Consider the following 12,169-nt stretch of genomic DNA (forward strand, 5'->3'; position numbering starts at 1 on the left):
AGCCTCCCACTCTAATTGCCTCAGAATGCCACCCTGACATTTCCTTAACAGGTCCCTGGGAATTGTGAAAAATCAATGTGCATTAGTCTGAGGAGCGTCAGCCAATATTTGCAGTCCTTTAAACGACTCAAAATGTCTTCCAACTGCTGACATTTTGGATGGGCTCCATTTAAAAATAAAATAAACTTTACTGTAATGTTTGGTATCTGGACTGCTGTTACTATGCATCTCTGCTCGTCAGCTCTGGTTATTCCAGTATCGGTGGGAAATATTCATAATAAAACACAGCACAATGGGCATTGTGCTGCTATAATAGGATGCTACTATCCGGTTTGTATACAATTTGTATGGAAACCCAGTAGTAGCATCCTATTATAGCAGCACAATGCCTATGATACAAATTAAGTCCTGAGCATAGAGGAGAAGCCTGGCAGAGTGGCAGAGTACCGTGGCAGTACCCCCAGCCCACTCTGCCGTGATATAACTGGATGCATCCCAAATTGCACCTTATTCCCTATATAGTGCACTACTTTTGACCAGGGGCCATGGGAATAGGGTGTCATTTGAGCTGCAGACTGTGTCATTTTCTCTGGGCACAGCACTAGGACTCGATAGGAATCAGACAAGGTGATTTTATCTCCCTGCTAACTATCATTGTGGCAACGTTGGGGTGCTCAGCTGGACATTCATTCAGCTTGCAGCTTCATCTGCCCTGTACGATAACACTATAGGCCTTGTACAGGTGGGAGTTGCATTCAGACACTTCTTCCAACACACAAAGACAGGAATATGAATGTTGTAGCACCTCTGGCTTGGGCCCTGTTGGAATACTCCAGAAATAATCCTACCTTCACAGATGTAAATTGGTGGTTGGTGATTGGATTGGTGTGCAAGGTTACCACTCAACTATCTTCACCAATCCAACCACTTATAGATCTGTGCTTCCCTCTCAAGAAAACAAGCAAGGTCGAATTTTTCATGTATTCCTGAGTGTTCTTAACTCTGGGTTAATGTTGACTGACATGACCAAGGCAACTTATCAAAGTCGTCATTCGGGACCATAATTAGCTGAATCAGGTGTCCTACTGCAGGGCTGGAAGGACAGCCTACACACCCAGTAGCTCTCCAAGCCCAGAGTTGGAGAACCCTGGACTATGGCTTAGCTGTCCCCTGGTGACAGCGTTGGTTTTCATGTGTCCATGGCAACACAGATGGAACAAACATAGAGAAGGGGTTTCATGGACCACAACAGCTGTCTGCTAAACACAGCATGCTTGAGAGGCAAACAAGTGTTCCATCTGCCATTGGCTTTGTGAATGATTACCTCTTAACCACCAATATACAGTCACATATGTCTTGTCCAACAGTCTTAAATATTATAGCTTTGTGTGTGTGTGTGTGTGTGTGTGTGTGTGTGTGTGTGTGTGTGTGTGTGTGTGTGGGGGGGTGTGTGTGTGTGTGTGTGTGTGTGTGTGTGTGTGTGTGTGTGTGTGTGTGTGTGTGGTGGGGGGGGGGGGGTGTATTATAAAATGCATTGGTTGATAGAAACTTTGGCTTGGGGTTGATATTAAAAACTGTATACTCCCTGAATAGCTGTTTAGTTGGTAAACACAAACCTTCACATGCATCAGAGAGATTCAGAAAAAGTACCTGCCTGATGTGAACAGGGAATAGATTCACCACATCTCATTACAGTAATTCATAATAAACAGCAAGCTTGAGTTGACCATCTCCATTTATAACATTGTTAGCGAACTGCTAAAAGCCCAGCGGCCTGGGACACAGATCGATCTTAACTGAAGGGATGGCATTTCATGAGTGCGTGCATTAGCATGATGCTAAAAGTGTTTAGTCAGTGGGCTCTCTGGACAGCTTTCTAATGGGAGATCATCATAGGTCTGTTGAGAAACAGCATCATCAGCAGATTAGGATCAAACTGAAAGAAATGGACTGTCCAGTAAGAAAGGTTCACTTTTATTTTCCGTTGCAAAACATTTTATAAAGTTGCCTGCCCCAATGAACACAACCCTGTTGTTGTTCTGTTTCCACTTTCATCTATTACCTTTTGTCATGACAACCTCAGGTTTCTTGTACTCCTCCTAAGGCATCAAGGCATTTACGGGGTATGCTTCCTAAATAGCAACCTATGCCCTATATCAGGGAGGGCAACTCCAGTCCTTGGAATGGTGTCACACATTTTTTCCATCCCTAGCAAACACAGCTGATTAAACTAATTCCATTCTAAACTGAAGTTCAAGATTAGTGGATTATTGGAGTCCTGTGTGTTGGCTGAGGATGGGGCAAAAGTGGAACACCAATCAGGACACAGAGGACTGGAGTTGCCCATCCCTGGTGTAGGGAAAAACATCTCTCCTCAGTCAGTCAAGCAAAGTAGTTTGGGGAGCTGTCTATTGCCCTCACACATAACCCCCCGACAGGATCTTGTTGCCAGGGACAAGCTGAGACTTGCCCATCTTCCTGGATCTCTGTTGACGTCATTAAGGTTGACAGATGCTCCACTGGGCTTCTGTTTGGGTTTATAATCTACACGGTTGGATGACTTCTCTGCATCTGTGGTTGAGGGAAGATCACCACCCACTGGCCAGCTAATGACATGGCAGTGTACATTACTCCCGACAGGTCAAAAGGTCATCCACAGATGGGTGCAAGGTAACATTCCCAGACACTGATTTTGGGTCAGTTTAACATTTTCCCCTTACTAATGGTAAGGTTAGGTTTGGGGGAAACAAGCAGAGACAGTGGGAGGCTTGGTGGTGTTATGGTTAACAAAATCCCCCATGATGACAGATAAAACAATAGATGAGGTGAATCTGTACCTACAGGAAACTTCCCCCCGGAGCAGACTTCACTCCCTGTTTTCTTATCTTAGTGTAGGGTACAGGGTGGGGTGACCCCAAGGCATGGGGTAAATAATCCCTCCTACCTCAGATTTAAAGACCTGAGTCATGTTCTTTAGGCACCATACACAAGAAAATGGACTGAAACAGGGAGGGACTACCTAGATTTAAGAAACGGTCATTTTCTTTTTTCATTGTGTGGCGTAATGAACACGATCCAGGTCACCTTTAACCTGCGAGTGGACAAACAACCTGACAGAGATAGATGCCTTGAGCCAGAATTCCATCTGTTTCACTACATCAGTACCAGCCATTCGCTCCACCATTTGAACCACACAGGTAAAAATCACCCTGTCAGTTCGTTGGAAATGGCCAACGTCTCTTTCCTATCATTATTTGAGGGGTTTTATGACACTCAGTTCATCATTAGAATTCTTTACCAAATCAAATCATTGATGTCTTCTCAATTTGTCCAACTGCAACAATATTGCCAAGTTGATGAGTTAATAAAATCCACCACCTGTTTTTCAGAGCCTTTAATAGAAACCTGCATACATCCATTTAGGCACTTCAGTCCCTATCAACGCTACTTGGACATTTTGGCGAACCTCAGGTGAGCGCTTCTCAGTCGTAATCCAACAGATGCTACGCAGGCTGCACATTATATAGGATGCGTCCCAAATGGCACCCTATTCTCTTTGTAGTGCACTACTTTTGACCAGAGCTCTGGCACACACACTGTAAAAGGGGATGTATTTGATCACTGGGGCTGGCGCAAGGACCGAATCCAGTCTATTTATGCTGCTGGCTTACGTAGGAAACCTGTCTCCCTCTAACACAGCTACTCTGTCAGAGCACAGATCGTTAGGGTTATACACCGCCACAAATACTCCATTGATTCAATCATTGAGCTGAGGTGAGGAGCCAAGCCGTATTTCACTGTTCATACTATTGAGAGTTGGGCGAGTTGGTCCCATTTGTTTGAGGAGACCTAGGGCGCGTCCCAAATGGAACTCTTTTCCCTACATAGTGCACTACTTTAGTCCTATGAGCCCTGGTCAAAAGTAGTTGCACTATATACAGAATAAGGTACCATTTGGGTTGCAGCCCTAGTGTGGGCGACAAAGTGCTCAGGTGAAGGAGTGCCCTTGGGCCCCCGTTTGATCAGAGTCTTGGTAGTCCCAGCCCACTGATGATGAATGGCACACTTAATTGTTTGTCTCTCTCACTAGCACTTTCTCACCACAAAAGAGATCAATATGGCTCTTAAGGGCTGGTGTGATGGTGTTTTGATATCCTCTCAACTACATTCCATCACTTTCTCTCCCCCTCTCTTACTCACTCCTCTTTCTCTCCCCCTCTCTTACTCACTCCTCTTCTCTTTCTCTCCCCATTTCTTACTCACTCCCTCCTCCTCTCTTTCTCTCCCCCTCTCTTTCTCCCTCCTCCTCTCTTTCTCTCCCCTATCTTACTCCCTCCTCCTCTCTTTCTCTCCCCCTCTCTTTCTCCCTCCTCCTCTCTTTCTCTCCCCCTATCTTACTCCCTCCTCCTCTCTTTCTCTCTCCATCTCTCTCATGCCCTCCCTCTCTTTCTCTCTCCTTCTAACTCCCTCCCTCCTCCTCTCTTTCTCTCTCCCTCTCTCCTCCTCCTCTCTTTCTCTCCCCCTCTCTTACTCCTTCCTCTCTTTCTCTCTCTCTCTCTCCCTCTCTCACTCCCTCCCTCTCTCTCTCTCCCTCTCTCTCTAGCCCCCTCCCTCCTCTCTTACTCTCTCCCTCTCTCCTCCTTCTCTCTTTCTCTCCCCCTCTCTTACCCACTCACCCCTCTTCTCTTTCGCTCTCTTTCTCCCTCATTCAACCAACCGATGGTGACAATAGGATTTTGAAGTCATAACATTTGAGACCTAGATTTGGCCTGTGTTGAATGTTAGGAGTACCAACGGCATGCATTCAGCAGAAAAGTATATCAAATCCAATCAAATGTAAATAAAATCTAATCTAACCACTAAGCAACCTGCCACCTCGTGAAGTGTTACCAAACATAATATATATAATAATTTTTAATAATAATTTTTATGACCCCATAGGGAGCAGGATTTATTTTAAGGAGTTATCAGACTGTAAGCATAAAATGAATGAAGTGTTACCATTTGTCCTTTTAAAATGAAAGAGGAATTGACTGAGATGTAGACCCTATCAAAGCTGTAGGACTGTATTAATTAAGCTTCTCATAGTAGTAGTGCTGACCCAGGATCAGCCTCCCCCTGTTTATAATCTTATTAATTATGATCTCAAGGTAAAACTGATTATAGCTCAGCACTCTTACTCCAAGACATTTTATGAATAGTGATTAATTGCAAAAATGAGTGCTTTTGACTTGACGTGAACCATCTCAAGTGGAGTATCAGGTCTGTGTGTGGACTCCAAGAAGTGTAGCAATATGTTGAGCTGTGTACACATTATGCTGTTGACTAACCTTAGCAAATAACTTGTGTAGCAGGTTATTTGCTAAGGTTAGCCAACAGCATAATGTGTACACAGCTCAACATATTGCTACACTTGTTGGAGTCCACAAACAGATCTGATACTCCACTTGAGATTAAGTTGTGTAATGGACTAGTGTAATATGCTGTTGTGTGCAGTTGAAATAGCCATCATTATTTGTTATCTGAGATAAGGTTAGTTAAACAATATTTTTATTTGATTGATTAATACCAATGATTTCTATGTACACTAGATGAGTCCCAGGGGGTGCTGTTTTGAAGCCACCATGCCTCCATCTTGGAACTCCCTCACCATTGGAAGCTATAGAAATGCATTTATTAATATCTGTTTTTACCACTTTTATTATATTACAGACACCTTCATGCATTCTTTTAAATGATATTATGTGAGCTAAACGTTCAAATATATACTGTCTATATAAACATTTTCCTTAAAGTAAAGGTTTTTGAAAGTACTAATGTTACTATCCACACTACAACAACAAAAATACTTAAATGCATGTAATTTTGTCCTTGAAAAATTTAAATGAACAACTGTAGAATTCCATTCATTCCCATGGGGGACAGCTTCTTCTGTACTCTTAGAAAAAAGGGTTCTAAAAAGGGTTATTCGGCTGTCCCCATAGGATAACTATTTTTGGTTCCATTTAGAACCCTCTGTAGAAAATTATCAATGGAAATCAAATGTATCAACCTATGGAGGTCTGGATTTGGAGTCACACTCAAAATTAAAGTGGAAAACCACACTACAGGCTGATCCAACTTTGATGTAATGTCCTTAAAACAAGTCAAAATGAGGCTCAGTAGTGTGTGTGGCCTCCACGTGCCTGTATGACCTCCCTACAACACCTGGGCATGCTCCTGATGAGGTGGCAGATGGTCTCCTGAGGGATCTCCTCCCAGACCTGGACTAAAGCATCCGCCAACTCCTGGACAGTCTGTGGTGCAACGTGGCGTTGGTGGATGGAGCGAGACATGATGTCCCAGATGTGCGCAATTGGATTCAGGTCTGGGGAACGGGCGGGCCAGTCCATAGCATCAATGCCTCCCTCTTGCAGGAACTGCTGACACACTCCAGCCACATGAAGTCTAGCATTGTCTTGCATTAGGAGGAACCCAGGGCCAACCGCACCAGCATATGGTCTCACAAGGGGTCTAAGGATCTCATCTCGGTACCTAATGGCAGTCAGGCTACCTCTGGCGAGCACATGGAGGGCTGTGCGGCTCCCCAAAGAAATGCCATCCCACACCATGACTGACCCACCGCCAAACCGGTCATGCTGGAGGATGTTGCAGGCAGCAGAACGTTCTCCACGGCGTCTACAGACTGTCACGTCTGTCACATGTGCTCAGTGTGAACCTGCTTTCATCTGTGAAGAGCACTGGGCGCCAGAGGCGAATTTGCCAATCTTGGTGTTCTCTGGCAAATGCCAAACGTCCTGCACGGTGTTGGGCTGTAAGCACAACCCCCACCTGTGGACGTCGGGCCCTCATACCACCCTCATGGAGTCTGTTTCTGACCGTTTGAGCAGACACATGCACATTTGTGGCCTGCTGGAGGTCATTTTGCAAGGCTCTGGCAGTGCTCCTCCTCCTCCTCCTTGCACAAAGGCGGAGGTAGCGGTCCTGCTGCTGGGTTGTTGCCCTCTTACGGCCTCCTCCACGTCTACTGTACTGGCCTGTCTCCTGGTAGCGCCTCCATGCTCTGGACATTATGCTGACAGACACAGCAAACCTTCTTGCCACAGATCGCATTATTGTACCATCCTGGATGAGCTGCACTACCTGAGCCACTTGTGTGGGTTGTAAACTCCGTCTCTACCACTAGAGTGAAAGCACCGCCAGCATTCAAAAGTGACCAAAACATCAGTCAGAAAGCCTAGGAACTGAGAAGTGGTCTGTGGTTATCACCTGCAGAACCACTTCTTCATTCGTGGTGTCTTGCTAATTGCCTATAATTTCCAACTGTTGTCTATTCCATTTGCACAACAGCATGTGAAATTTATTGTCAATCAGTGTTGCTTCCTAAGTGGACAGTTTAATTTCACAGAAGTGTGATTGACTTGGAGTTACATTGTGTTGTTTAAGTGTTCCCTTTATTTTTTTGAGCAGTGTATATGTGCTTTCTTGAGCAGGGGGAACTTGCGGGCACTGCAGGATTTCAGTCCTTCACGTCGTAGTGTGTTACCAATTGTTTTCTTGGTGACTATGGTCCCAGCTGCCTTGAGATCATTGACAAGATCCTCCCGTGTAGTTCTGGGCTGATTCCTCAACGTTCTCAGGATCATTACAACTCCACAAGATGAGATCTTGCATGGAGCCCCAGGCCGAGGGAGATTGACAGTTCTTTTGTGCTTCGTCCATTTGCGAATAATCGCACCAACTGTTGTCACCTTCTCACCAAGCTGCTTGGCGATGGTCTTGTAGCCCATTCCAGCCTTGTGTGGATCATTTTTTTCATTTTTTTCATTATTTCATTTTTTTCATTATTAGCCAAATAATTATAATTATAATTCTGCACAAAACCCCCAAATTAGACAGGATCGCATTGGCTAAAGATGGAGCAGGCCATCTGGCATTAGTCTGGACTGTCCTATCCGTTTCTGTTTGGCTACCAATCTCCAGGTGCACTGCTAGTGCAGTAGTGTGGTTGGGGCCTGCTTCATTCACTGCTGCACATTTCCATGGCCACATCACTTTTCTTCCCTGATGTTCGTCGCTTCGGGCCATTCCTTCATACACTCAGGTACATATACACAATGTTTTTGTTTTCACATAATGCCAGGTGAAGCAAAAACAAGACTGATACAATTTGCTGGAATTTGCAGTCACCCTGTGTAGGCTGTTAAGGTAAACATTTATATTATGTATCAGAGCTTGCCTGTGGCTGGGCCTCTACTACTCTCACAGTCAGGGCACTTTAAACCCAGCGCTGCATGTAAGATAACATTACAATGTAATGGTCCATCAGGCCTGGGCTCCATTTCACCCCTGATTTCCCAAACGCCAGACAGAGTTTCTGCACTGAATTTAAAATACTCTGGCAAGCTATCAGTTCGCTCCTACAGTATACAGATGTGCTGGAGACACTTTATATATATATATATATATACAGTGGGGCAAAAAAGTATTTAGTCAGCCACCAATTGTGCAAGTTCTCCCACTTAAAAAATGAGAGAGGCCTGTAATTTTCATCATAGGTACACTTCAACTATGACAGACAAAATGAGAAAAGAAAATCCAGAAAATCACATTGTAGGATTTTTTATGAATTTATTTGCAAATTATGGTGGAAAATAAGTATTTGGTCACGTACAAACAAGCAAGATTTCTGGCTCTCACAGACCTGTAACTTCTTCTTTAAGAGGCTCCTCTGTCCTGCACTCGTTACCTGAATTAATGGCACCTGTTTGAACTTGTTATCAGTATAAAATACACCTGTCCACAACCTCAAACAGTCACACTACAAACTCCACTATGGCCAAGACCAAAGAGCTGTCAAAGGACACCAGAAACCAAATTGTAAACCTGCACCAGGCTGGGAAGACTGAATCTGCAATAGGTAAGCAGCTTGGTTTGAAGAAATCAACTGTGGGAGCAATTATTAGGAAATGGAAGACATACAAGACCACTGATTATCTCCCTCGATCTGGGGCTCCACGCAAGATCTCACCCCGTGGGGTCAAAAGGATCACAAAATCCCAGAACCACACGGGGGGACCCAGTGAATGACCTGCAGAGAGCTGGGACCAAAGTAACAAAGCCTACCATCAGTAACACACTACGCCGCCAGGGACTCAAATCCTGCAGTGCCAGACGTGTCCCCCTGCTTAAGCCAGTACATGTCCAGGCCCATCTGAAGTTTGCTAGAGAGCATTTTGATGATCCAGAAGAAGATTGGGAGGATGTCATATGGTCAGATGAAACCAAAATATAACTTTTTGGTAAAAATTCAACTCGTCGTGTTTGGAGGACAAAGAATGCTGAGTTGCATCCAAAGAACACCATACCTACTGTGAAGCATGGGGGTGGAAACATCATGCTTTGGGGCTGTTTTTCTGCAAAGGGACCAGGACGACTGATCCGTGTAAAGGAAAGAATGAATGGGGCCATGTATCATGAGATTTTGAGTGAAAACCTCCTTCCATCAGCAAGGGCATTGAAGATGAAACGTGGCTGGGTCTTTCAGCATGATATTGATCCCAAACACACTGCCCGGGCAACGAAGGAGTGGCTTCGTAAGAACATTTCAAGGTCCTGGAGTGGCCTAGCCAGTCTCCAGATCTCAACCCCATAGAAAATCTTTGGAGGGAGTTGAAAGTCCGTGTTGCCCAGCAACAGCCCCAAAACATCACTGCTCTAGAGGAGATCTGCATGGAGGAATGGGCCAAAATACCAGCAACAGTGTGTGAAAACCTTGTGAAGACTTGCAGAAAACGTTTGACCTCTGTCTTTGCCAACAAAGGGTATATAACAAAGTATTGAGATAAACTTTTGTTATTGACCAAATACTTATTTTCCACCATAATTTGCAAATAAATTCATAAAAAATCCTACAATGTGATTTTCTGCATTTTTTTCCCTCATTTTGTCTGTCATAGTTGAAGTGTACCTATGATGAAAATTACAGGCCTCTCTCGTCTTTTTAAGTGGGAGAACTTGCACAATCGGTGGCTAACTAAATGCCATATTCCACAAACCCCCAAGATACCTTACTGCTATTACAAACTGGTTACCAACATAATTAGAGCAGTGAAAAATAAAGTGTTGTCATCCCCATGGTATACGGTATGATATCCCACATTTTTCAGCCAATCAGCATTTAGGCCTCAAACCACCCAGTTTTTAATAGTAAGATTATAGGATCTCCATGGTAGGTACACTGTCTGTCTTTGAGACTGCTCTGCTCCGGTCCATAGGGTTGTTGTTACTGTAGACTGCTCTGCTCCGGTCCATAGGGTTGTTGTTACTGTAGACTCTCTCTGCTCCGGTCCATAGGTTTGTTGTTACTGTAGACTGCTCTGCTCCGGTCCATAGGGTTGTTGTTACCGTAGACTCTCTCTGCTCCGGTCCATAGGGTTGTTGTTACTGTAGACTCTCTCTGCTCCGGTCCATAGGGTTGTTGTTACTGTAGACTCTCTCTGCTCCGGTCCATAGGGTTGGTGTTACTGTAGACTCTCTCTGCTCCAATCCATAGGGTTGTTGTTACTGTAGACTCTCTCTGCTCCGGTCCATAGGGTTGTTGTTACTGTTGACTCTGTCTGCTCCGGTCCATAGGGTTGTTGTTACTGTAGACTCTCTCTGCTCCGGTCCATAGGGTTGTTGTTACTGTAGACTCTCTCTGCTCCGGTCCATAGGGTTGTTGTTACTGTAGACTCTCTCTGCTCCGGTCCATAGGGTTGTTGTTACCGTAGACTCTCTCTGCTCCGGTCCATAGGGTTGTTGTTACTGTTGACTCTGTCTGCTCCGGTCCATAGGGTTGTTGTTACTGTAGACTCTCTCTGCTCCTGTCCATAGGGTTGTTGTTACTGTAGACTGCTCTGCTACGGTCCATAGGGTTGTTGTTACCGTAGACTCTCTCTGCTCCGGTCCATAGGGTTGTTGTTACCGTTGACTCTCTCTGCTCCGGTCCATAGGGTTGTTGTTACTGTAGACTCTCTCTGCTCCGGTCCATAGGGTTGTTGTTACTGTAGACTCTCTCTGCTCCGGTCCATAGGGTTGTTGTTACTGTAGACTCTCTCTGCTCCGGTCCATAGGGTTGTTGTTACTGTAGACTCTCTCTGCTCCGGTCCATAGGGTTGTTGTTACTGTAGACTCTCTCTGCTCCGGTCCATAGGGTTGTTGTTACTGTAGACTCTCTCTGCTCCGGTCCATAGGGTTGTTGTTACTGTAGACTCTCTCTGCTCCGGTCCATAGGGTTGTTGTTGTTGTGTTATGGATAAGAGAAGAACCCACAGAGCCCTGGTGCGTCATACAGCCAACATTCTAATGACCTTTCACCCACAGCAAATGACAATAATAGCACCTCATCTTGTTCAGTAGCTATGGTGCAGGTTTGTAGTCTGCCGTGTTGCGGGGAGGTTAATTAAAAAACAGTGACCCCTCTTGATATTTTGTGTGTATGCCAGTAGGAACGGGGGACTCAGAATTCAACATACTGCAGAAGGTTGTTCTGATGGAATCTGAAGCAGAAAGGTAAAGCACATGGGTATATATAATAAACTAATATAGAGTTTATTTAGCTAATAACCAGAATGCATTTTCTGAGTGGCCAGAACCACATTGACATAGATGGTATTTGCCACACTCTCTAGAATGACTTGCATAATTCATATTATTCATGCCAGTATATCAACGGGCTATGGGCGTGACCTCCCATAACGAAGTGAAACTTCGCAGTGATCGGAAGCAGTGTGTAATGGCTGTGTAATATCTGCAAATGAGGACAAGTTAGGTCTCTGGTGGGGTCCTCACTCATGGACAATACTAGCCCCTTTAAGATAAGTTTAGGCTTCAGTGATTTCCACACTGAGTACAGGCCTAGGGTTCAGAGAGTGGGACAGTTACTGGCATATGACGTTTGATGGATGTGCTGAGAATGTTGACCACTAGGTGGCTCTCAGCCCTTATGCCTCTGCATATGCAGTGGAGTGCAGTACTTCAGTATATTATAACAATTACATTTACTTTTAATACTTAAGTATATTTAAAACCAAATACTTTTAGACTTTTACTCAAGTAGTATTTTACTGGGTTACTCACTCTAATAGAAAATGACTCAAGTTAAAGTGTCTTTACTTTTACTCAAGTA

Source organism: Oncorhynchus mykiss, chromosome 15 (assembly GCF_013265735.2).
Source record: "Oncorhynchus mykiss isolate Arlee chromosome 15, USDA_OmykA_1.1, whole genome shotgun sequence".
Lineage (NCBI taxonomy): Eukaryota > Metazoa > Chordata > Actinopteri > Salmoniformes > Salmonidae > Oncorhynchus > Oncorhynchus mykiss.